Raw genomic sequence first — 27,216 nt, forward strand, 5'->3', positions numbered from 1 at the left:
GTTCTTTTTTAAATATCTTTATTGGGGTATAATTGCTTTACAATGGTGTGTTACTTTCTGCTTTAAAACAAAGTGAATCAGTTATACATATACATATGTTCCCATATCTCTTCCCTCTTGCGTCTCCCTCCCTCCCACCCTCCCTATCCCACCCCTCCAAGTGGTCACAGAGCACTGAGCTGATCTCCCTGTGTTATGCGGCTGTTTCCCACTAGCTATCTATCTTACGTTTGATAGTGTATATATGTCCATGCCACTCTCTTGCTTTGTCACAGCTCATGCTTCCCCCTCCCCATATCCAAAAGTCCACTCTCTAGTAGGTCTGTGTCTTTATTCCTGTCTTATGCCTAGGTTCTTCATGACATTTTTTTTTCTTAAATTCCATATATATGTAATAGCATACGGTATTTGTCTTTCTCTTTCTGACTTACTTCACTCTGTATGACAGACTCTAGGTCTATCCACCTCATTACAAATAGCTCAATTTCGTTTTTTTTTTTTTAAGGCTGAGTACTATTCCATTGTATATATGTGCCACATCTTCTTTATCCATTCATCCGATGATGGGCATTTATGTTGTTTCCATCTCCGATCTATTGTAAATAGAGCTGCAATGAACATTTTGGTACATGACTCTTTTTGAATTATGGTTTTCTCAGGGTATATGCCCAGTAGTGGGATTGCTGGGTCATATGGTAGTTCTATTTGTAGTTTTTTAAGGAACCTCCATACTGTTTCCATAGTGGCTGTACCAATTCACATTCCCACCAGCAGTGCAAGAGTGTTCCCTTTTCTCCACACCCTCTCCAGCATTTATTGTTTCTAGATTTTTTGATGATGGCCATTCTGACTGGTGTGAGATGATATTGCATTGTAGTTTTGATTTGCATTTCTCTAATGATTAATGATGTTGAGCATTCTTTCATGTGTTTGTTGGCAGTCTGTATATCTTCTTTGCAGAAATGTCTATTTAGGTCTTCTGCCCATTTTTGGATTGGGTGGTTTGTTTTTATCTTATTGAGCTGCATGAGCTGCTTGTAAATTTTGGAAATTAATTCTTTGTCAGTTGCTTCATTTGCAAATATTTTCTCCCATTCTGAGGGTTGTCTTTTGGTCTTGTTTATGGTTTCCTTTGCTGTGCAAAAGCTTTGAAGTTTCATTAGGTCTCATTTGTTTATTTTTGTTTTTATTTCCATTTCTCTAGGAGGTGGGTCAAAAAGGATCTTGCTGTGATTTATGTCATAGAGTGTTCTGCCTACATTTTCCTCTAAGAGTTTGATAGTTTCTGGCCTTACATTTAGGTCTTTAATCCATTTTGAGCTTATTTTTGTGTATGGTGTTAGGGAGTGATCTAATCTCATACTTTTACATGTACCTGTTCAGTTTTCCCAGCACCAGTTATTGAAGAGGCTGTCCTTTCTACCCTGTACATTCCTGCCTCCTTTATCAAAGATAAGGTGACCATGTGTGAGTGGGTTTATATCTGGGTTTTCTATCCTGTTCCATTGATCTATCTTTCTGTTTTTGTGCCAGTACCATACCGTCTTGATTACTGTAGCTTTGTAGCATAGTCTGAAGTCAGGGAGCCTGATTCCTCCAGCTCCGTTTTTTGTTCTCAAGATTGCTTTGGCTATTTGGGGTCTTTTGTGTTTCCATACAAATTGTGAAATATTTTGTTCTAGTTCTGTGAAAAATGCCAGTGGTAGTTTGATAGGGATTGCACTGAATGTGTAGATTGCTTTGCATAGTAGAGTCACTTTCACAATGTTGATTCTTCCAATCCAAGAACATGGTATAGTTCTCCATCTATTTGTATCATCTTTAATTTCTTTCATCAGTGTCTTATAATTTTCTGCATACAGGTCTTTTGTCTCCTTATTTAGGTTTATTCCTAGATATTTTACTCTTTTTGTTGCAATGGTAAATGGGAGTGTTTTCTTGATTTTACTTTCAGATTTTTCAACATTAGTGTATAGGAATGCCAGAGATTTCTGTGCATTAATTTTATATCCTGCTACTTTACCAAATTCATTGATAAGCTCTAGTAGTTTTCTTGTAGCATCTTTAGGATTCTCTATGTATAGTATAATGTCATCTGCAAACAGTGACAGCTTTACTTCTTCTTTTCCAATTTGAATTCCTTTTATTTCCTTTTCTTCTATGATTTCTGTGGCTAAAACTTCCAAAACTATGTTGAATACGAATGGTGAGAGTGGGCAACCTTGTCTTGTTCCTAATCTTATTGGAAATGCGTTCAGGTTTTCACCATTGAGGATGATGTTGGCTGTGGGTTTGTCATATATGGTCTTTATTATGTTGAGTAAAGTTCCCTCTATGCCTACTTTCTGCAGGGTTTCTTATCATAAATGGGTGTTGAATTTTGTCAAAAGCTTTCTCTGCATCTATCGAGATGATCACATGGTTTTTCTCCTTCAATTTGTTAGTATGGTTTATCACATTGATTGATTTGCGTATATTGAAGACTCCTTGCATTCCTGGAATAAACCCCACTTGATCATGGTGTATGATCCTTTTAATGGGCTGTTGGATTCTCTTTGCTTGTATTTTGTTGAGGATTTTTGCATCTATGTTCATCAGTGATATTGGCCTGTAGTTTTCTTTCTTTGTGACATCCTTGTCTTGTTTTGGTATCAAGGTGATGGTGGCCTCGTAGAATGAATTTGGGAGTGTTCCTCCCTCTGCTACATTTTGGAAGAGTTTGAGAAGGATAGGTGTTAGCTCTTCTCTAAATGTTTGATAGAATTCGCCTGTGAAGCCATCTGATCCTGGGCTTTTGTTTGTTGGAAGATTTTTAATCACAGTTTCAATTTCAGTGTTTGTGATTGGTCTGTTCATATTTTCTATTTCTTCCTGATTCAGTCTCGGCAGGTTGTGTATTTCTAAGAATTTGTCCATTTCTTCCATGTTGTCCATTTTATTGGCATAGAGTTGCTTGTAGTAATCTCTCATGATCTTTTGTATTTCTGCAGTGTCAGTTGTTACTTCTCCTTTTTCATTTCTAATTCTATTGATTTGAGTCTTCTCCCTTTTTTTCTTGATGAGTCTGGCTAATGGTTTATCTATTTTGTTTATCTTCTCAAATAACCAGCTTTTAGTTTTATTGATCTTTGCTATCATTTCATTTATTTCTTATCTGGTTTTTATGATTTCTTTCCTTCTGCTAACTTTGGTGTTTCTCGGTTCTTCTCTAATTGCTTTAGGTGCAAGGTTACGTTGTTTATTTGAGATGTTTCCTGTTTCTTAAGGTGGGCTTGTATTGCTGTAAACTTCCCTCTTGGAACTGCTTTTCCTGCATCCCATAGGTTTTGGGTCGTCCTGTCTCTATTGTCATTTGTTTCTAGGCATGTTTTTAATTTTCTCCTTGATTTCTTTAGTGATCACTTCGTTATTAAGTAGTGTATTGTTTAGCCTCCATGTGTTTGTGTTTTTTACAGATCTTTTCCTGTAATTGATATCTAGTCTCATAGTGTTGTGGTCAGAAAAGATACTTCATACAATTTCAATTTTCTTAAATTTACCAAGGTTTGATTTGTGACCCAAGATATGATCTATCCTGGAGAATGTTTCGTGAGCATTTGAGAAAAATGTGTATTCTGTTGTTTTTGGATGGAGTGTCCTATAAATATCAATTAAGTCTCTCTTGTTTAATGTATCATTTAAAGCTTGTGTTTCCTTATATTTTTCATTTTGGATGATCTGTTCATTGGTGAAAGTGGGGTGTTAAAGTCCCCTACTATGAATGTGTTACTGTCGATTTCTCCTTTTATGGCTGTTAGTATTTGCCTTATGTATGGAGGTGCTCCTATGTTGGGTGTGTAAATGTTTACAATTGTTATATCTTCTTCTTGGATCAGTCCCTTGATCATCATGTAGCGTCCTTCTTTGTCTCTTCTAATAGTCTTTATTTTAACGTCTATTTTGTCTGATATGAGTATTGCTACTCCAGCTTTCTTTTGGTTTCCATTTGCATGGAATATCTTTTTCCGTCCCCTTACTTTCAGTCTGTATGTGTCTCTAGGTCTGAAGTGGGTCTCTTGTAGACAGCATATATATGGGTCTTGTTTTTGTATCCATTCAGCCAATCTGTGTCTTTTGGTGGGAGCATTTAGACCATTTATATTTAAGGTAATTATCAATTTGTATGTTCCTATTCCCATTTTCTTAATTGTTTTGGGTTCGTTTTCGTAGGTCTTTTCTTTCTCTTGTGTTTCTTGCCTAGAGAAGTTCCTTTAGCCTTTGTTGTAAAGCTGGTTTGGTGGTGCTGAACTCTCTCAGCTCTTGCTTGACTGTAAAGGTTTTAATTTCTCCATCAAATCTGAATGAGATCGTTGCTGGGTAGAGTAATCTTGGTTGCAAGTTTTTCTCCTTCATCACTTTAAATATGTTCTGCCACTCCCTTTTGGCTTGCAGAGTTTCTGCTGAAAGATCAGCTGTTAATCTTATGGGGATTCCGTTGTGTGTTATTTGTTGTTTTTCCCTTGCTGCTTTTAATATGCTTTCTTTGTATTTAATTTTTGACAGTTTGATTAATATGTGTCTTGGTGTATTTCTCCTTGGATTTATCCTGTATGGGACTCTTTGTGCTTCCTGGACTTGATTAACTATTTCCTTTCCCATATTAGGGAAATTTTCAACTCTAATCTCTTCAAATATTTTCTCAGTCCCTTTCTTTTTCTCTTCTTCTTCTGGAACCCCTATAATTCGAATGTTGGTGTGTTTAATGTTGTCCCAGAGGTCTCTGAGACTGTCCTCTGTTCTTTACATTTTTTTTTCTTTATTCTGCTCTGCAGTAGTTATTTCCTCTATTTTATCTTCCAGGTCACTTATCCGTTCTTCTGCCTCAGTTATTCTGCTATTGATCCCATCTAGAGTATTTTTCATTTCATTTATTGTGTTTTTCATCATTGTTTGTTTCATCTTTAGTTCTTCTAGGTCCTTGTTAAATGTTTCTTGCATTTTGTCTATTCTATTTCCAAGATTTTGGATCATCTTTACTATCATTATTCTAAATTCTTTTTCAGGTAGACTGCCTATTTGCTCTTCATTTGTTAGGTCTGGTGGGTTTTTATCTTGCTCCTTCATCTGTGGTGTGTTTTTCTGTCTTCTCATTTTGCTTATCTTACTGTGTTTGGAGTCTCCTCTTTGCAGGCTGCAGGTTCGTAGTTCCTGTTGTTTTTTTTATCTGTCCCCAGTGGTTAAGGTTGGTTCAGTGAGTTGTGTAGGCTTCCTGGTGGAGGGGACTAGTGCCTGTGTTCTGGTGGATGAGGGTGGATTTTGTCTCTCTGGTGGGCAGGTCCACGTCTGGTGGTGTGTTTTGGGGTGTCTGTGGACTTATGATTTTAGGCAGCCTCTCTGCTAATGGGTTGTGGTGTGTTCCTGTCTTGCTAGTTGTTTGGCATAGGGTGTCCAGCACTGTAGCTTGCTGGTCGTTGAGTGAAGCTGGGTGCTGGCATTGAGATGGAGATCTCTGGGAGATTTTCGCCATTTGATATTATGTGGAGCTGGGAGGTCTCTTGTTGACCAGTGTTCTGAAGTTGGCTCTCCCACCTCAGAGGCATAGCACTGACTCCTGGCTGTAGCTCCAAGAGCCTTTCATCCACACGGCTCAGAATAAAAGGGAGAAAAAGTAGAGAGAAAGAATTAGTACAAGTAGGAAGATAGACAGAAAGAAAGAAAAAGAAAGAAAGAAAGAAAAGAAGGAAGGAAGGAAGAAAGAAAGAAAGAAGAAAAGAAGGAAAGAAAGAATGAAAGAAAGAAAGGAGGGAGGGAGGAACGGTTGGAGGAAGGAAGGAAGGAAGGAAGGAGGGAAGGAAGAAAAAAAGAAGGAAAGAAAGAAGATAAAGTAAAATAAAATAAAGTAAAATATAATAAAGTTATTAAATAAAAAAATAAGAAAACAATTAAAAAACAAACAAACAACAAGAACAACAACAATAAAATGGACAGATAGAACCTTAGGACAAATGGTGGAAGCAAAGCTATACAGAAAAATCTCATACAGAAGCATACACATACACACTCACAAAAAGAGGACAAGGGGAAAAAATCATAAATCTTGCTCTCAAAGTCCACCTCCTCAATTTGGGATAATTTGTTGTGTAAAGGAGGGAAGGAAGGAAAGAAAGAAAGAAAGAAAGAAAGAAAGAAAGAAAGAAAGAAAGAAAGAAAGAAAGAAAGAATGAATGAAAGAAAGAAAGAAAGAAAGAAAGAAAGAAAGAAAGAAAGAAAGAATTTAAAGTAAGATAAAATAAAGTTATTAAAATAAAAAATAATTATTAAGAAAAAATTTTTAAAAAAAAGCAAACAATAAAAAATGGACGGATAGAACCCTAGGACAAATGGTGGAAGCAAAGCTATACAGACAAAATCTCACACAGAATTATACACGTACACACTCACAAAAAGAGGAAAAGGGGAAAAAATCATAAATCTTGCTCTCAAGGTCCACCTCCTCAATTTGGGATGATTCGTTGTCTCTTCATATATTCCACAGATGCAGGGTGCATCAAGTTGATTGTGGAGCTTTAATCTGCTGCTTTTGAGGCTGCTGAGGAGAGATTTCCCTTTCTCTTCTTTGTTCTCGCAGCTCCTAGGGGCTCAGCTTTGGATTTGGCCCCTCCTCTGCGTGTAGGTCGCCAGAGGGTGTCTGTTTTTCGCTCAGACGGGACGGGGTTAAAGGAGCCGCTGATTCGGGGGCTCTGGCTCACTCAGGCCTGGGGGAGGGAGGGGCACGGGGTGCGGGGTGAGCCTGCGGTGGCAGAGGCTGGCTTGACGTTGCACCAGCCTGAGGCTTGCCATTCGTTCTCCCGGGGAAGTTCTCCCTGGATCCCGGGAACCTGGCAGTGGCGGGCTGCACAGGCTTCCCGGAAGGGAGGTGTGGGTAGTGACCTGTGCTCTCACACAGGCTTTTTGGTGGCAGCAGCAGCAGCCTTATCATCCCATGCCCATCTCTGGGGTCCGCGCTTTTAGCTGCGGCTCGCGCCCGTCTCTGGAGCTCCTTTAAGCAGCGCTCTTAATCCCCTCTCCTCGCGCACCAGGAAACAAAGCAGGAAGAAAACGTCTCTTGCCTCTTCGGCAGCTCTAGACCTTTTCCTGGACTCCCTCCCTGCTAGCCGTGGTCCACTAACCCCTTCAGACTGTGTTCACGCTGCCAACCCCAGTCCTCTCCCTGCGCTCCGACCGAAGCCCGAGCCTCAGCTCGCAGCTCCGCCCGCCCCGGCGTGTGAGCAGACAAGCCGCTTGGGCTGGTGAGTGCCGGTCGGCACCGATCCTCTGTGCGGGAATCTCTCCGCTTTGCCCTCCGCACCCCTGTTGCTGCGCTCTCCTCCGCGGCGCTGAAGCTCCCCACCTCCGCCACCCGCAGTCTCCGCCCGGGAAGGGACTTCCTAGTGTGTGGAAACCTTTCCTCCTTCACAGCTCCCTCCCACTGGTGTAGGTCCCGTCCCTATTCTTTTGTCTCTGTTTTATCTTTTTTTCTTTTGCCCTACCCAGGTACGTGGGGACTTTCTTGCCTTTTGGGAGGTCTGAGGTCTTCTGCCAGCGTTCAGTAGGTGTTCTGCAGGAGTTGTTCCACGTGTAGATGTATTTCTGGTATATCTGTGGGGAGGAAGGTGATCTCCATGTCTTACTCTTCCACCATCTTCCCCCTGTGTTCATTCTTAATATGTCCTGTAACAGAAGCTTCTAGAACTATAAACTGGTAAAAAGAAAATTTACATGTTAGTTGTGACAAATTGCTAGAGGCTGAGTGTAGAGTGGCATGAGAGTGATAAATTCTGGGTGTGTACAGCAGACAGGTAGCCAGATATGAGCAGAGATCCATAATTACTTTTATTGTTATTTTATTCTTTTTTACACATGAGCTTCTGATTCTCTATACAGCACAATGGAAAAAATGGAACTTACAACAAGCTGGTCTTGGTTTAAAAAACATGAAAGTGACATGAATCCAAGATTCCAGGGGGGACATGAAAACTCTGAGTGCCACTGGATGTGGAGGCTTGCTGATGGGATCCCCACCAAGGAATAATTATTTAAAGGGTATAGTCTCTTGCCTGATAGGTAAGATGAGCTGGGTGCTTGCAACTGCATTCTTTCCCTCTTAGATTGGGGGGATGGGCTTGACACCTGTAGGCCTTTGGACCTTATGTCCTGATGACAGAGGAGGATTTTAATCACAGATAACAGAGGTAACCTGGAAAGACCTATACCTGTTCTAGATGATGATATTTATCAAGAATAAAAATGATTCTGATAATATTATGTAAACACTTAATGAGGCACGAGGCATTCCCAGGCACTATGCCAGAGACCAGACTAGTTAGGTGTCAATTTGTCTGTCTTCTGTTGTCATCCCTTCAAAACTTCAATGGTCTCCCATTGTCTACAAGATTACATTAAAACTCTCAAGACCACTTCTAGTCTGGCCTCAACCTATCTTTTGAACCACATCTCCAATTGTCACATCCCACTTAACTGTACTTACTCTGATTACAGAGAAAGCAGAGAGTGCTTTCTAAATAAACCTTATTCTTTTGCAACTCCATGATTTTGTATGTGTTGAGAGGTACAGTGGGAAAGGGGAAATTGCATAATGGACTTAGTGTAAGTTTTAAAGTTGGGAGCTGAGTAACCACAGGCAAATTACTTAGCCTTTCTGAGCCTCTTCTTCCTCATTTGTCAGATGGGGATAATAATTATAATTACTTCCTGGTGGTGTTGTGTGGTTTGTATGAGATGCATGCAATGCACCTAACAGAGAATCTGCAACAAAAGACATGTTCCATAAAATAGATGCTCCTCTGTCTTCCTGTTATATGGAGTTCAGCCCCACCTATGAGTTCCTACTCATCTTTTGAGACTGTCAAATTACACCTCATTTACACAGCCCATAATAAGATACCCCAGCCAGTACCTCATAGAATTAGGATGAATAACATGACAACAAATGGTAAGATAATTGGGAGGAAGGAGGGACCTAGAATAAACAGGCCAGATGAAACCTTTTTCTCCTTGTGGCCAAAACACATTTTTTCTGCAGAAGGAGCTTCCTAGCCTGGTTCTGTCTCCTCAGGCCACTCTCAAATTTCTTTGGAGTTTTGCTTGCCTCCACCTCTCTCTCCCACACTTCCCATCCTACTCCCTCTCTCAAATTTACCCATCTCATCTAAGGTTTCTTCCAATCCTCTTATTGGCTGGTTGACAAGTCTTTCAGCCCCTGGTTCACTCCTTGACAAATGAGATTTCATTCACCCTTTTACTGCCTTAGAGTTCCCATGTTCTTTTTGTTCCTTTACTGGATTCTGTGTGATTTTGTTTTTTGACATCCTTGGACCAAAAACTGCAAGGCTGCTTTGCATGATAAACTCACAGGATTGTAAAGATGGGTCTAATTACATCTCTACCCTCTGTGTTTTGTACACAAAGAATAGGAAGCTCAGATATGTGAAAAACCTTTACTGAGTTAACACTTAGATGTTGATTAAGGCTCTGACCCATGTCTCCCTCAACCTTTCCAGTGCTTTACTGCTGTCCCACACTGACTCCTCTGATCATAAGGCACCTTGAAATTTCAGAGAACTCCAGCTGGGAGAGTGTCAAAATAATGCTCTTTAGCTGTGTGGGGTACAACCCAAAGCCAAATGATTCTCTTCCTATACTGTTAAGCCACAGGGGCTTTTTAATTGAGCCAACTACGATGATGTATGCCAAGGACATCCATGACCATGTGGATGGAAGGAGGTGAATTTTTTGAGACAGGCTGCCCCATAGAGACCTGTAAATGAGGCAAGCTGTCTCACAAAGTTGGGCAGGACAGTTCAGAGATGTCAGAATGCCCAGCAGACAGCTCCTCTCCACTGAATTTCCCACCTGATATGATTTCCTAACTTAATCTCTTCCTAGTTCCAGATGGATACTGATTGTGGTTTTGCAGAGATTCATATTCAAAGGAACTGTGATGGTGTGACTGGGTCTTTCTGTAAATAATGAAAGTGAGAGGAAAAGAACGAATATTTATGGAGCACTTACACAAGGTCTGGTAATTTTACATACATGTTTTTACATAAGTCTTCACAAAAGCATTAATGAAGTTGTGAGAAATTTTCTTATTTTATAGATGAGGAAACTGAGGCTTAGGAATGACAACTAATTTGCCAAAGGAGGCTACAGACAGATTCAAATTTTTACTTATTTTATTTGGACAAGATGAGGTATACAAAGATTTTGAATGAGATTTTGTAGAACTGATTTCTAGACTTCAATATTCTATTTGTGTTGATTTCAATAAGCATCCTGAGTCTGACCTGTATTCCTTTTCCCTCATTTTAAAACCAGGTGTTAATTCTGCCTTACTTTCTTATAGGGATGTTGGAAAGTCAGGTGAAACAATGGATTTGACAGTGCTTTGAAAATTATGAAGTACACAAATACAAGTTATTATTATCATTTCATTGCAAAGTAAATATTGAATAGATAAAGAAAACCTAAGGCGTGTACAAATTTCTACATTGTTTTTCAAATTATTTTGGAAGCTAACCAAAATCAAGGAGTAGATTAATAAAATATTCCAACCTCATTAACTGTTCTTCAACTATGAATTAAAATGAGATTACTAAATTCAGAAGCTCTATATCTTAGTATTCAAAAATAGTCTGACCTCTCAATATTCTGTGCTTAATGTTTTGTGTGAGTTGAATGAAATTCTAACATTTATCTGACAATTGCTTTATGTATATTCTTTATAATGCATTAATAGACATTGTCATTTCCGTACCATGTTCACATCTTTTCCTTCAGACATTGAAAAATAAAACTAGTAGTAACAGTAATACCAATTCAGAAATTGACCATTTATGTGGTCAAGGCAAAGTGTTTGTGGTTAGAATTCAGTAATGTTGTAGAAAAAGCTAATTTTCTATTTATCAGGACAGAAGAAACAATACAGTCTTAACAATGAACAAACTGGGAAGAAAACCTTTCCTTTCTGACTTCTGTTTCCACTTGGATTATTATTTTTTCTTCAGCGTATGGGAGCTAATTGGTATTTTTAAGCATAGGTATATACATAAATATGTATCACTTTTTCTGAGAATAAAAATATAAAGGAAGACTAAGTGCTAAAAGCAATTTTCCTGGTAAGCTTGAAGAAAATCTCATTATTGTAAACTAGTTTGTGTCTATTATTTGTTACTATGTAAGTGTGCAATGGAGTACTTACCAAGTTACCTTGATTGCACCTTTGCTAGGGCTTAGGTGCAAACAAGGTGATAAAAACAGTGACACTTCTCTCCCATGTGTTCATTTACATGAATGATCAGACACAGGGATGGAGGAACAGAGGAACGTTGTGTGAAAAAGTCTTGGGAAATGAAGTTCTGAATACAGCAGGGCAGCTGAAGCTGAGTCTTGGCCTTGCCCTTGTCCTCTTTGTAAAAGTTGGTGTATATATGAGTTGAGGGTTGTATCACTAAAAGTTTTTACACTTTTGGGTTCATGACTCTTAATTTTGTACCTACTCCTTCCCAGCCCCCATTTCCAGAAGGGCTATAAAGTAGAAAGGGTCACCTGTCACAGGAGTTGCCACATGCGTTTCTGACTGGAAGGTGCAGCAGGTCTGTTCTAGGTTCAGAAGCCTTGGGTTGAGCATGTTCTCATCTTTATCAGGCGTAGGGGCTTAACAGAGCTGAAAGACCACTCTGGGGAGCTAATGGAACCTGGAAGCTGCGGGTGACCTTAATTTGGCTGGCTGACTCTTGATAGATATAAGCCTCTTTGGTGATTCTAAGAATTGCTTGAGGGAGAGGAAATCTGGGAAAACCTGGGCTTCTAGCCATTGTGATTTAGTTATAAATGTCAGCAGTGCCACATTGTGTTTGCTGGTTAAGAAAGCTGCTCAGATTGCCAGTAAATAATTAAATAATTCACAAACAAGCAGATATATAAGTAAAAACTTTTATTTTCACAAATAATTTAAATAAAATTACACACTGGGAAAACTGCAAAACTACACCCTAAAAATTTATTTTTAAAATGAAACCAAATTACACAATTGATATCGATCCTGCTTTTACCACCAGATGCCATAGATTAACCTGGGAGAGCTAGGGGAATAAGGGAAGTGGTGATGAAGATATTGGTTATAATGCGAATTGAGTGAAGGGGAGTGTGGGGGGGAGTGAAGTCAGGGGCCAACATCAAGGTTACATATGGCGCTATTAGTGTTGGAGTATAGTTGCTTTTAGTTGCTTCTCAATATCAGATACAACTTCATAAACATGCCCAGGTCTAGAAACATAGAAGAGGGTCAGATAGAGAAACCATACTGAAAAAGATGTTTTATTGACATGGTTAAAACTAGAAAATCTGTTCAGTTAAACTCCATAACTTTCAGCTCTCCTCAGTCCTGGGGAGCCAGTAAAACATCAAAAGCTCAGTCAGTTACTCCCAGTGAGAAAGAGAAAGTTTCTGCATTACTGGACTCCACAGACACCTAGGCCTGTCATTCTTCAGTCATCTGTCTCCCTGGAAATTATAGACCAAGAGATAACATGGATTTCATATTATTTGGGCCATGATGAGAAGGAAACTTATCACATCAATCAAACCCAAAATAAAAGTTATTCAAAATAAAGGGTGTGATGGTGGAAGGATTTCAAAGCACCACTAGGGATAAGTAGGACTCTGAGTTGATACTGGCTATAGGATTTCTCCCAGAGAAAATCTACAAATGGGTTCCTGAAATCTGTACACCAGTTTTTGTGTGTATGGACATATTTGCATTATTCTGTTAAGAGGGAATGTGTCTTCCATTATATTTTCAAAGAAATCTGTGTTAGTCAGCCTTTCTAACTGCTGTAACAAACAACTCTAAAAGCACTGTGGCTTAAAGATTGACTTCTCACTTGTTACTGGCCCTGTTCAGTTGGGGAAATTGGGAGAGTGTGTTCTGCTTCATATACCGGGGTTGTGAGTGTTTGGGAGGAAGATCACAGATGTAAAGTGTCATTTTCGTTGAAGCATATTAAGGGAAATCATCAACATGGTTTATCATTGTCGGTGATCCTTAATCACTTGACTGAGGTAGTGTTTATTGTCTTTCTCCACTGTAAAGTTATTCTTCCTTTGCCACCTTCCCCCTTTCCATACTTACTGTACTCTTTGGAAGGAAGTTTCTGTGTGCAGCCCAAATGCTTAAAGAGTGGTGAGTTATGCTTTACCTCTTTTGAGGGTGCAGTATCTACGTAAATTATTTGTAATTCTTCTACAAGGGAGATTTGTCTCTTTCCCCCATCTTCATTTATTTATTTATTTATTTATTTATTTATACTCCTGTAATTATGCTTTTTTTCTGAACACTTCCTTACTGGCACTACAAGATGCTCCAGGCTCATGTTGTGTATTTCCTGCCCCAGTCCTAGAATCAGCCACTTCTCCAAGGGACCCTGGTTTCTTTTACTTGGCAATGATATTAGAAAATATCTGGGTGCTAAATGTGCTGTTGCTACAGAATCAGCTGACAGAGCAAGGAAATGTATGTGTATATACATAAATGAATACGTTTTTCTATGTGTTGCCATCTGTATCTGTCTGTATTAGACTAAACATAAGTGCATACTGATGTCTCCAACTCTAATCCCTTACCACATGCATTATTCTAGGTTCCTCCCCTTGTTTGTTTGTAATATCCCACTCCAACACTGAGAAACCTGGTTCCCTCTAACTGTCATTCATTTTCTTAATTATACCATTATATATTAGTGGTATCAGAATTGTTAACCCAGGGGAGACAACTTTATCAGCAAGAGTTCAATACTTATGTCAGTTTTGTTTGTTTGTTTGTCTGTTTTTGCCTTTAGCCTTATGGATTCTACTAATTTCCAGTTATTTATGTCAGCACTTTTTGTCCCTGTTCCCTTCTGTAAGGTTGTTTCAGAACTTGTAATATCGTTAGATTGTTTTGCCACATCCTGCATTCCATCCTGAGATTCCTTGACCTCCTAAATTATGTTTAAAATTTTGCATAAATTAAGGTTCACTCTTTGTTCTGTAAAAGGCTATGAGTTTTGACAATTTCACAGTGTCATGTATCCACCATTACAGTAACATTATAGGATGGTTTCAATGGCTCCAAATATCCCTGGTGATTTTCTTATTCAACACTTTCTCCCTGCATAAACACTGATCTTTCTACCATTCCATCAATTCTGCATTTTCTGGAATATGGTACATTTTCTGGAATGTGATACAATCCCCCCATCCCCACCACTGGTTTCTTTAACCTGGCAACATGCCTCCAAGATTAACATGTCTCCCATAGTTTCATAGATCACATCTTTTCCTTTTCTTTATCACCAAATAACATTCCATTATAAGGATGTATCATAGTTTAGTTATCCATTTACCTACTGAACAATAGGACACCTCTAATTTTTGTTAAATAGGAATATAGAGCTATAAACATTCATGTGCACATTTTTGTGTGGACATAATTTTTCAGTTCAGTAAATACTTAGGAGTGCAATTATTGGATCGTATGGCAAAATTAGGTTTAGCTTTGTAAGAATGTTTTAATTTAACATTTAAAATTCCCTAATGCCAAATGATGTTGAGCATCTTTTCATATATTTATTTGCCATCTTTGGTGAGGTGTCTGTTCAGATCTTTAGTCCATTTTTAAAGTTGGGCTGTTTGTTTTCCTGTTGTTGATTTTAAGGGTTCTTTGTATATTTTGGATATAAGTCCTTCATCAGATATTTATTTTGCAAATATTTTCTCCCAGTCTGCGTCTTGTCTCTTCATTCTCTAACTGTCTTTTACAGAGCAGAAGTTTTTAACTTTAATGAAGTCCAACTTATCAGTTTCTTATTTCATGAGTTGTGACTCAGTTTCTTTTTTTTAGTGTTCTGTTTTTCTCCATGGTCTTTTCCCCCTGGACACTTTGAATCCAACCACCACCTAATGATAAAAGATATACCATATGGATGATTTTCTAGGACACTTTAGGTCCTAGCCTGGAAGTGGTTTACATCATTTCTGCACATTCTATTGGGCAGAACCCATCACATAGCCCCATTTAGATTTTAAAAAGTTGAGAAATGTAGTTTTCTTGATGCCCAGCAGAAAAGTGAAATGTTTTGATGAACATTCAGAATGATTTCTCCTACAAGGTTTATGACTAATATATGGTTGGAAAACACTGCCTTGGACATTCATTTGTGAAAGGGTATGTTTTTCAGGGTGCCATAACTTAGGTTGCCAGGCCTGCTGGGCCACCTAAAGAAATTAGGTGGGAAGGTGTTAGAATGGAGTTACAGTGGAAATATATTTCTTCAAAGTAATCTTGAAAGATTCTGATGTTTCTAGGTGTCTCTGCAGAGATTAATGGCGCTTAACCCACTATGTTCCCTGTCTTAGTTCATATGAGGTACTATAACAAAAATACGTTTCTTAGCTTAAACAACAAAGATTTATTTCTCACAGTTCTGGAGGCTGGGAAGTCCAAGATCAAGGTGCCAGACAAATTCAGTGTCTGCTGAGGACCATTTTCCTGGTTTATAGCTGGCCAGCTTCTTGTTGTATCCTCACATGGTGGGAGGGGCAAGGGAGCTCTCTGGGGCCTCTTTTATATGGGCACTAATCCCATTCATGAGGGTTCAACTCTTTTGATCTAATCACTTCTCAAAGGTCCCCACCTCCTAATAGCAGCACATTGGGGGTTAGGTTTCAACAAATGAATTTGAGGTGGAGGCACAAAGAATCTATAACCTTTCATCACTAAACCACCAGGAGAGGAAAAACAACTGCAAATGAGAAAGGAAATTGTCTGAAAGACTCAAATACCTACCAATCTCTGAGAGAGATTAACTAACCCTGAGGACCATGGAGAAGACATCTTTCACAGTTTGTTTCTACATTTTGAGAGGGAAGGGGAGGGGTCTAAAATCATGCTTATGACAGCACTGCCTAAAGGAAGTGAGGGGTAACTTGGTTACTTGGCATTTGGTATTTGTCTCTGTTTGTTCCATGAAAACTTGTGAAAATGTTGGCTGATATAGTTAATATTTGGTCTGTTTTCTATAAAGGATGTCAAGATCTTCAGTGGGATTTGTGGTTGTTTTTTACCATCAACCTTAGGAATATTTTCTTTGACAGTTGGTAGCATACCACACATTCTTTTGTGCAGAGATCACAGTAACTATGAATTAGGTTTTATAAAAAGAGGTAGAGAGTAGAGATTTAAGGAACTGAACTAATTTTATCAAATTTCAAATTCATATTGAAAAAATAATAAAATGACAATATTAGTTTATAAATGAGCATATATTTTCTATTTTTCTTTCATGGATAGTGGTGAGGATTGTTACATAGCCACTTTTTAAACACCTACTAATCTCTGGTTTTGTACAAGGTTTCAAAACCTTCTTGATTACATGCCTTAACTATAAAATTATGATCACAGACCCCAAATATATGTACATTTACTAATAAACTCTATACATGTGAAACTGCAGTAATATATTATGGACATTAAAAACCTTTCAAAGATAAATATTCAAGTAGAAGATATTACATTAATATAAAAGTTGAAATTCCAGTTGTTTCTTTCTACATTCCAATGGGTGGTCTTGCCCACATTCTGGGTCACGCTCACTTAAAGAGTTTGTTAACATAAATAAGACACTTTAGGTAATATGCTTTAAATCAGAGTTTTCTAAGCAATGACAAGTTGTCACTGTAAAACTTTATTTTACAAGAATTTCATCTACATTTTTAGGACTGGATGCCACATGGTCCATGCTGTTGAAATGGCAAGTTACCAAATAGGTTCCTTTCAGATTCAGGAAGAAAATAATCTAGTTTTCTCAAAATCCTTTGCCTTTGACTCAGCTGTTGTCAATTAATCACATATTTAAGTTTCTGTGATGCAGACAGAAAGATTAAGACCAAAAATTTTCACTCTAGTGAGGATGATTTAGAGAATCATGAAAATGAATTTCCCTCTATTCACCTGAAACAGTGAGAGTCTGAAGCAAAAAGATGCAAGAAGCTAAAAAGGATCCAGGAAAAACAAACCAGAAGCCAAAACAAAAGTAGACTAGTGAAAATTATAGTACTAAGAGTAATAAGAACTAACATTTACTGAATACTTGTTATATGCCAGAAATTGTCTTTGCTAAGTGATTTACACATATTATCTATTTCATCTTTATAAAAACCTATGAAATATGTATTAATTATTATCTATTTTGTACAATGAGCTAACTGGCTCCTGAGTTGAAAGATTAATGGAAAAAGTTTTGTTTCTGGAAAATAAAGGATGTTTAATTAATTGCCAGTTCGGTATATCCTTCTGTCAGAAGGGTTTCCTGCAGTACGTAGGAAGTTGGATTTGTTTACCTTTCAGATCTTTCCAGCACTATATTTCTGTAAATAGTTTTGAACTTACCTTGTGCTTAGCAATCTTCCAGATGCTTACCAAGTATATAATCTTGAACAAGTCACTTAACTTCAATGAGTCTCACTTTGACCATCTGTAAATTGGGGCTATCCTATCTGATTGGCCTTTCTGAAGAAATTCTTGTAAAAATCCAACATGAGTATGTTTTAAGGACTTTCTATGATGTTGTATCTGCTTAAGGCATCCTTGTCACTATTGTTAAAACATGGTGTATTCTCTGTGTTACAGGAGTTTTTACTTCATGAAGAAATTTTACTTACAACAAAAAGGCATATTCAGGGGCTTCCCTGGTGGCACAGTGGTTAAGAATCTGCCTGCCAATGCAGGGGACATGGGTTTGAGCCCTGGTCCAGGAAGATCTCACATGCCGTGGAACAACTAAGCCCATGCACCACAACTACTGAGCCTTCACTCTAGAGCCAGTGAGCCACAACTACTGAGCCCTCAAGCCACAACTACTGAAACCCACACGCCTAGAGCCTGTGCTCCTCAACAAGAGAAGCCACTGCAATGAGAAGCTTGAACACCACAATGAAGAGTAGCCTCTGCTCACCACACCTAGAGAAAACCCGCTCCCAGCAATGAAGACCCAATACAGCCAAAAATAAATAAATTAAATAAATAAATTTAAAAAAGGCAAATTCATAAACAGAGCAGATAATACTTTTTTGTTTTTCCTATCTGAGTCATATGGCCTCAGGTTTGGACAGAGAAAGGAACCATTAATTGATGAGAGAAAGTAGTCCTAATTCTTTCATGGTGTTGACAGAGACTTTAATAATCCTTTGCATTCATAGGACTCTTTAAACTTTTGAAATACTTGTACACTAATTATTTCACCTAAGCATCTCAAGGCTTTACAGATCAGGATGCTGAAGCTGAGCACATGCTGTTGTGTGGCCCTGCATTAGGCAGTTACTGTGGTGGTGGAGTCAAAAATAAAACTAAGGCCTTTTGATTCTCAGTTCCAGAATTGGTTTTTCCTCCAACTTACTGTATTGACTACTGAGACACCAGATTCTCCTGTTAGCGCTGCTTTGAGAGACTTTGGTCACCAACTTGGATGTACCATTTTACTTCCTCGGTCAACACATGGCTTACTTCATCAGAGTAGTCACCTCTGCCTCTGTCCCTCCTCTGTTCATTCCCTCCCTCCTTCTCTTTATAATCATTTAAGGATTTAAGAGTGTTTAATATACTAGGGACTATGCTAGGTGCTAGAGATAAGTAATTAAATAGAAGTTCTCAGTCTCATGTAAGAGTCTTATTGAGGAGATAAATAAGAGGCAATTATAATTTGCTGTGATGGTGATAAAATACTGATAAGTAGGCAAGGTTTTGAGGAGGATCAGGATAGGACCTGATCCCAACAAGGAGAAAGAGGGAGGTCAGGGAAATCTTCCTGGGGAAGGCATACCCCGAGAGAGGTAGCAGTCAGATCAGCATAGATCATGAGAACATGCAGAGGGGACCTGTGCCCCAGCTGCTCTTGGTTTGACTGAAGGTGAAAGATAGAGTGCAGTGCTCTTTAGTTAGGATGTTCCTGACCCCCAAATCAGGGATTCTTTAGAGTTTTGGCTTGAAAAATCAAGGCTTGACTTGTGTAAATACTCAGTGACTGGCATCCCAGGGTTTCTAGACTGTCCTTCTCCCTTGGGTAGCCTCGAGGTGCTGATTGAGCCACTGGCTGTCTCTACATCCCAGGGTTTGCCAGCGATTAAGGGTATTTTTGTCTGAGTGCCTAAGTACTAGGGCAAACTGCCCAGCTCAAATGAATCAATGGACTAAAAATTGTCTTCCCAGCAGGCACTGCCAAAGCAGCCTCCAGCCAATGTTCCAGGCAAATGAGAAAAGATCCATTGAGCTCAGCAGGAGGCTCTGTTTTGGCTGACTCAGCACCCTGGGAGCAATTCTCCAGTCATTTATATCTCTGCTTTTCCTCTCTGAGCTCTGCTCTGGTTCTCTACTCTTGATGAGATCTGTTTTGTTCCAAAGCAGGAGGTGCTGAGGTTTCAAATGAAGATACCTTATCAACATCTCCATGTGCCTCTGACGTGCTCATAAAGTAAACCCAGCTCAATAGTCCACTTTCATTCTCTATTAATTTAATACACCACTGGGTTTGGCCCAAGTAATAAAGGTTTAAGTTCAAGAAAAACATTTTTAAAAATGATGAATGAGATTAACCTTGCAAAAATCATGGAAAATAAAATAATATTTGCAGTTGAAACCAGAGAGTTTAAGAAACTTGTGAAAATTCATACAACTAGCTTGTGGAGTAACTGGGCCTAGAGCTCATGACTTTTGGCTAATTTTAGTTTTTAAAAATTATTGTTTTCCTAATTTTTAGAGAACACTAAAAATATATTTTCTTCTTTTGTAACTGCAATCCTACAAAGTAAGCAGGGCATATGCCATTACCATAGATGCATAGAAATTGGGCAGACTTGGAGACCTTCAAAATGGCAGAAGAGTAATACGTGGAGATCACCTTCCTCCCCACAAATACATCAGAAATACATCTACATGTGGAACAACTCCTGCAGAACACCTACTGAACACTGGCAGAAGACCTCAGACCTCCCAAAAGGCAAAACACTCCCCACATACCTGGATAGGGCAAAAGAAAAAAGAAAAGAGGCAAAAGAATGGGGATGGGACCTGAACCTCAGGGAGGGAGCTGCAAACGAGGAAAAGTTTCCACACACTAGGAAGCCCCTTAACTGGCAGAGACAGTGGGGCATGTGGCAGGGGGGAAGCTTCAGAATCACGGAGGAGAGTACAGCAATAGGGGTGCAGAGGATAAAGCGGAGAGATTCCTGCATAGAGGCTCGGTGCTGACCAGCACTCACCAGCCCAAGAGGCTTGTCTGCTCACCCGCCTTGGCAGGTGGGGGCTGGGAGCTGAGGCCCCGTCTTCGGAGGTCGGATCCCAGGGAGAGGACTAGGGTTGCCTGCGTGAACACAGCCTGAAGGGAGCTAGTGTGCCACAGCTAGCCAGGAGGGAGTCCAGCAAAAAGTCTGGAACTGCCGAAGAGGCAAGAGACTTTTTCTTGTCTCTCTGTTTCATGGTGCGCGAGGAGAGGTGATTAAGAGCACCACTTAAACGAGCTCCAGAGATGGATGCCAGCTGCAGCTATCAGTGTGGACCCCAGAGATGGGCATGAGAGGCTAAGGCTGCTGATGCCACCACCAAGAAGCCTGTGTGCAAGCACAGGTCACTATCCACACTTCCCCTCCCAGGAGCTTGTGCAGCCTGCCACCGCCAGGGTCCCATGATCCAGGGACAACTTCCCCGGGAGAACACACGGAGCTGCTCGTGCTGTTGCAACGTCATGTCAGCCTCTGCCGCTGCAGGCTCGCCCTGCATTGTGTACTGCTCCCTCACCCTGGCCTGGCCCCGATCAGCTGCTACTTTAATCCTGTCCTGTCTGAGCGAAGAACAGATGCCCTCAGGTGACATACACACAGAGGTGGGGCCAAATCCAAAGCTGAACCCCAGGAGCTGTGTGAAGAAAGAAGAGAAAGGGAAAATTCTCCCAGCAGCCTCAGGAGCAGCAGATTAAATCTCCACAACCAACATGATGTACCCTGAAAAGACAATGAATCATCCCAAATTGAGGCAGTGGACTTTGGGAGGAAGGATATATATATATATATATATATATATATATATATATATATATGCACCTAATAAAGGTTTTTTTTTCTTTTTCTCTTTTTGTGAGTGTGTTTGTGTATGCTTTTCTGTGTGTATAGTTTTGCTTTTGCAATTTGTCCTAGGGTTCTGACTGTCCATTTTTTTTCTTTTTGTATAGTTTTTAGTGCTTGTTATCATTGGTGGATTTTTTTTTGGTTTGCTTGCTCTCTTCTTTCTTTCTTTCCCTTTTTTATTACTTTTTAATTTTTTAAATTTTTCATAATTATTTTTTCATTTTAATAACTTTATTTTATATTATTTATTTATTCTTTCTTTCTTTTTTCTCCCTTTTATTCTGAGCTGTGTGGATGACAGGGTCTTGGTGCTGGGGCTGGTGTCAGGCCTGTGCCTCTGAGATGGGAGAGCCGAGTTCAGGACATTGATCCACCAGAGACCTCCCAGCTTCACATAATATCAAATGGTAAAAATCTCCCAGAGATCTCCATCTCAACACCAAGATCCAGCTCCACTCAATGACCAGCAAGCTACAGTGATGGACACCCTAATACCAAACAACTAGCAAGACAGGAACATAACCCCACCCACTAGCAGAAAGGCTGCCTAAAATCACAAGAAGGTCACAGACACCAAGAAACAAACCACCGGATGTGGACCTGCCCACCAGAAAGACAAGATCCAGCCTCATCCACCAGAACACAGGCACTAGTCCCCTCCAAAAGAAAGCCTACACAACCCACTGAAACGTTACCCACTGGGGGCAGACACCAAAAACAATGGGAACTAGGACTGTGCAGCCTGCAAAAAGGGGAACCCAACACAGTAAGTTAAGCAAAATAAGAAGACAGAGAAATATGCAGCAGATGAAGCAGCAAGGTAAAAACCCACCAGATCAAACAAAGGAAGAGGAAATAGGCAGTCTATCTGAAGAAGAATTCAGAGTAATAGTAAAGATGATCCAAAATCTTGGAAATAGAATTGAGAAAATACAAGAAATGTTTAACAAGGACCTAGTAGAACAAAACAGCAAACAAACAATGATGAACTACACAATAAATGAAACTCAAAATTCTCTAGAAGGGATCAATAGCAGAATAACTGAGGCAGAAGAACGGATAAGTGACCTGGAGGATAAAATAGTGGAAATAACTATTGCCGAGCAGAAAAAGGAAAGAAAGAATGAAAATAATTAGGACAGTCTCAGACCCTCTGAGACAACATTAAATGTATGAACATTCGAATTATAGGGGTCCAAGAAGAAGAAGAGAAAAATAAAGGGAATGAGAAAATATTTGAAGAGATTATACTTGAAAATTTGCCTAATATGGGAAAAGAAATAGATAAACAAGTCCAGGAAGTGCAGAGAGTTCCATATAGGATATATCTGAGGAGAAACAGGCCAAGAAACATATTAATAAACTATCACAAATTAAATATGAAGAAAAAATATTAAAAGCAGCAAGGGAAAAACAACAAATAACATACAAGGGAATCCCCATAAGGTAAACAGCTGATCTTTCAGCAGAAATTACAAGCCAGAGGGGAGTGGCAGGACATATTTAAAGTGATGAAATGGAAAAACCTATAACCAACATTACTCTACTCAGCAAGGATCTCATTCAGATTCGACAGAGAAATTAAAACGTTTACAGACACGCAAAAGCTAAGAGAATTCAGCACCACCAGACCAGCTTTACAACAAACACTAAAGGAACTTCTCTAGGCAAGAAACACAAAAGAACGAAAAGATCTACAATAACACACCCCAAACAATTAAGAAACTGGTAATAGGAACATGCATATGAATAATTACCTTAAATGTAAATGGATTAAATGCTCCAACCAAAACATATAGACTGGCAGAATGGTTACAAAAACAAGACCTGTATATATGCTGTTTACAAGAGACCCATTTCAGACCTAGGGACATGTACAGACTGAAAGTGAGGGGATGGAAAAAGATATTCCATGCAAATGGAAATCAAAAGATAGCTGGAGTTGCAATTCTCATAATCAGACAAAATAGAGTTTAAAACAAAGACTATTACAAGAGACAAAGAAGGACACTACATAATGACCAAGGGATCGATCAAAGAAGAAGATATAACAGTTGTAAATATTTATGCACCCAACAGAGGAGCACCTCAATACATAAGGCAAATGCTAACAGGCACAAATGTGGAAATTGACAGTAACACAATCATAGTAGGGGACTTTAACAACCCACTTTCACCAATGAAAAGATCATTCAAAATTAAAATAAATAAGGAAACACAAGCTCTAAATGGTGCATTAAACAAGATGGACTTAATTGATATTTATAGGACACACCATCCAAAAACAACGTAATAAACTTTCTTCTCAAGTGCTCATGGAACATTCTCCAGGATAGATCATATCTTGGGTCACAAAACAAGCTTTAGGTAAATTTAAGAAAATTGAAATTGTGTCAAGTATCTTTTCCGACCTCAACACTATGAGAATAGATAATAATTACTGGAAAAATCTGTAAAAAAATACAAACACATGGAGCTAAACAATATGCTACTTAATAACCAAGAGATCACTGAAGAAATTAGAGAGGAAATAAAAAAGTACCAGAGCCTTACTTCTTCTTTTCTGATTTGGATTCCTTTCATTTCTTTTTCTTCTCTGATTACTGAGGCTACAATTTCCAAAACTATGTTGAATAATAGTGATGAGAGTGAGCAACTTTGGTCCTGTTCTTAGTGGAAATGGTTTCAGTTTTTCACCATTGAGAACAATGTTGGCTGTGGGTTTGTCATATATGGCCTTTATTATGTTGAGGTAAGTTCCCTCTATGCCTACTTTCTGGAGAGTTTTTATCACAAACATGTGTTGAATATTCTCAAAAGTGTTTTCTGCATCTATTGCAATGATCATATGGTTTTTCTCCTCCAGTTTTTTAATAAGGTATATTGAATTGATTGATTTGTGTATATTGAAGAATGCCTGCCTTCCTGGGATAAACTCCACTTGATCATGGTGTATGAACCTTTTAATGTGCTTTTGGATTCTTTTTGCTAGTATTTTGTTGAGGGTTTTTGCATGTATGTTCATCAGTGATATTGGCCTGTAGTTTTCTTTATTTGTGACATCTTTGTCTGGTTTTGGTATCAGTGTGATAGTGGACTCATAGAATGAGTTTGGGAGTGTTCCTTCATCTGCTATATTTTGGAAAAGTTTGAGAAGGATAGGTGTTATCTTTTCCCTAAATGTTTGACAGAATTCACGTGTGAAGCTGTCTGCTCCTGGGCTTTTGTTTGTTGGAAGATTTTTAATCACAGTTTCAATTTCAGTGCTTGTGATTGGTCTGTTCATTTTTTCTCTTTCTTCCTGGTTCAGTCTCAGAATGTTGTGCTTTTCTACAAATTTGTCCTTTCTTCCAGGTTGTCCCTTTTATTGACATAGAGTTGCTTGTAGTAATCTCTCATGATCCTTTGTATTTCTGTAGTGTCAGTTGTTACTTCTCCCCTTTCATTTCTATTTCTATTGACTTGAGTCTTCTCCCTCTTTTACTTGATGAGTCTGGCTTATGGTTTATCAATTTTCTTTTATCTTCTCAAAAAAACAACTTTTAGTTTTACTGATCTTTGCTATTGCTTTCTTCATTTCTTTTTCATTTATTTCTGATCTGATCTTTATGATTTCTTCTGCTAACTTTGGGTTTTTTTGTTTGTTTGTTTGTTTGTTGTTGTTCTTCTTTCTCTAATTGCTTTAGGTGTAAGGTTAGGTTGTTTATTTGAAATTTTTCTTGTTTACTGAGGTAGGATTTTATTGCTATAACCTTCCCTCTTAGAACGGCTTTTGCTGCATTCCATAGGTTTTGCATCATTGTGTTTTCCTTGTCATTTGTTTCTATGTTTTTTTTTTTTTATTTCCTCTTTGTTTTCTTCAGTGATCTCTTGGTTATTGAGTGGCATATTGTTTAGCCTCCATGCGTTTGTCCTTTTTACAATTTTTTTCCTGTAATTGATATCTTGTCTCATAGTGTTTTGGTTGCAAAAGATACTTGATACAATTTCAGTTTTCTTAAATTTACCAAGACTTGATTTGTGACCCAAGATATGATCTATCCTGGAGTATTATGTTCCACAAGCACTTGAGAAGAAAGTGTATTCTGTTGTTTTGGGATGGAATGTCCTATAAATATCAGTTAAGTTCGTATTGTTTAATGTGTCATTTAAAACTTGTGTTTCCTTATTTATTTTCCATTTGGGTGATCTGTCCGTTGGTGAACATGGGGTGTTAAAGTCTCCTGCTATTATTGTGTTACTGTCGGTTTCCCCTTTTATGGCTGTTAGCATTTGCCTTATGTATTGAGGTGCTCCTCTGTTGGGTGCATAAATATTTACAATTGTTATATCTTCTTGGTTTGATCCATTGATCATTATGTAGTGTCCTTCTTTGTCTCTTGTAATAGTCTTTATTTTAAACTCTATTTTGTCTGATATGAGAATTGCAACTCCAGCTATCTTTTGATTTCCATTTGCATGGAATATCTTTTCCCATCCCCTCACCTTCAGTCTGTATGTGTCCCTAGGTCTGAAGTGGGTCTCTTTCAGACAGTATATATATACAGGTCTTGGTTTTGTATCCATTCAGCCCGTCTATGTCTTTTGTTTGGAGAGTCTAATCCATTTATATTTAAGGTAATTATTAATATGTATGTTCCAATTACAATTTTCTTAATTGTTTGGGGTTTGTTTTTGTAGGTCTTTTCCTTCTCTTGTGTTTCCTGCCTAGAGAAGTTCCTTTGGCATTTGTTGTAAAGCTGATTTGGCGGTGCTGATTTGTCTTAACTTTTGCCTTTCTGTTAATTTATCCTTCAAATCTGAATGAGATCCTTGCTGGGTATGGTAATCTTGGTTGTAAGTTTTTCTCTTTCATGACTCTAAATGTGTCCTGTCACTCCCTCTGGATTGCAGAGTTTCTGCTGGAAGGTCAGCTGTTTACCTTATGGGGATTCCGTTGTATGTTATTTGTTGCTTTTCCCTTGCTGCTTCTAATATTTTTTCTTTGTATTTAATTTTTGATAGTTTGATAAATATGTGTCTTGGTGTGTTTCTCCTTGGATTTATCCTGTATGGGATTCTCTGTGTTTCCTTGACTTGATTGAGTATTTCCTTTCCCATATTGGGAAGTTTTCAAGTATACTCTCTTCAAATATTTTCTCAGACCCTTTCTTTTTCTCTTCTTCTTCTGGGACACCTATAATTCAAATGTTGTTTTTAATGTTTTCTCACATGTCTCTGAGACTGTCCTCAATTCTTTTCATTCTTTTTTCTTTATTCTGCTCTGTGGCTGTTATTTCCATTATTTTATCTTCCAGGTCACTTATCCTTTCCCTGCTTCAGTCATTCTGCTATTGATGCCTTCTAGAATATTTTTAATATCATATATTGTGTTGTTCATCATTGTTTGTTTGCTCTTTAGTTCTTGTAGGTCCTTGTTAAATGTTTCTTGTATTCTCTATTCTAATTTCAAGGTTTTGGATTATCATTACTATCATTATTCTGATTTCTTTTCCTGGTGGACTGCCTATTTCCTCTTCCTTTGTTAGGTCTGTTGGGATTTTACCTTGCTCCTTCATCTGCTGCATATTTCTCTCTCTTCTCATTTTGCTTAAGTTACTATGTTCAGTTCTCCTTTTCACAGGCTGCAGGTTGTAGTTCTCATTGTTTTTTGTGTCTGCCCCCAGTGGGTAAGGTTGGTTCAGTTGGTTGTAGCCTTCCTAGTGGAGGGGACTTGTGCCTGTGTTCTGGTGGTTGAGGTTGGATCTTGTTTTACTTGTGGGCAGATCTGGAAGGTCCCTGGTTGACCAATGTCCTAAACTTGGCTCTCCCACCTCTGGGGGGTCAGGCGTCACACCTGGACATAGCACCAAGACCCTGTTTGCCACTGGCTCAGAAGAAAAGGGAGACAGAAAGAAAGAAAGAAAGAAAGAAAGAAAGAAAGAAAGAAAGAAAGAAAGAAAGAAAGAAAGAAAGAATAAAACAAAATAAATTTATTAATATAAAAAATTATTAAAAATTAAAAAAATGCAATAAGAAAAAGAA

Source organism: Lipotes vexillifer, unplaced genomic scaffold (genome assembly GCF_000442215.2).
Source record: "Lipotes vexillifer unplaced genomic scaffold, Lipotes_vexillifer_v1.1 scaffold36, whole genome shotgun sequence".
Classification (NCBI taxonomy): Eukaryota; Metazoa; Chordata; class Mammalia; order Artiodactyla; family Lipotidae; genus Lipotes; species Lipotes vexillifer.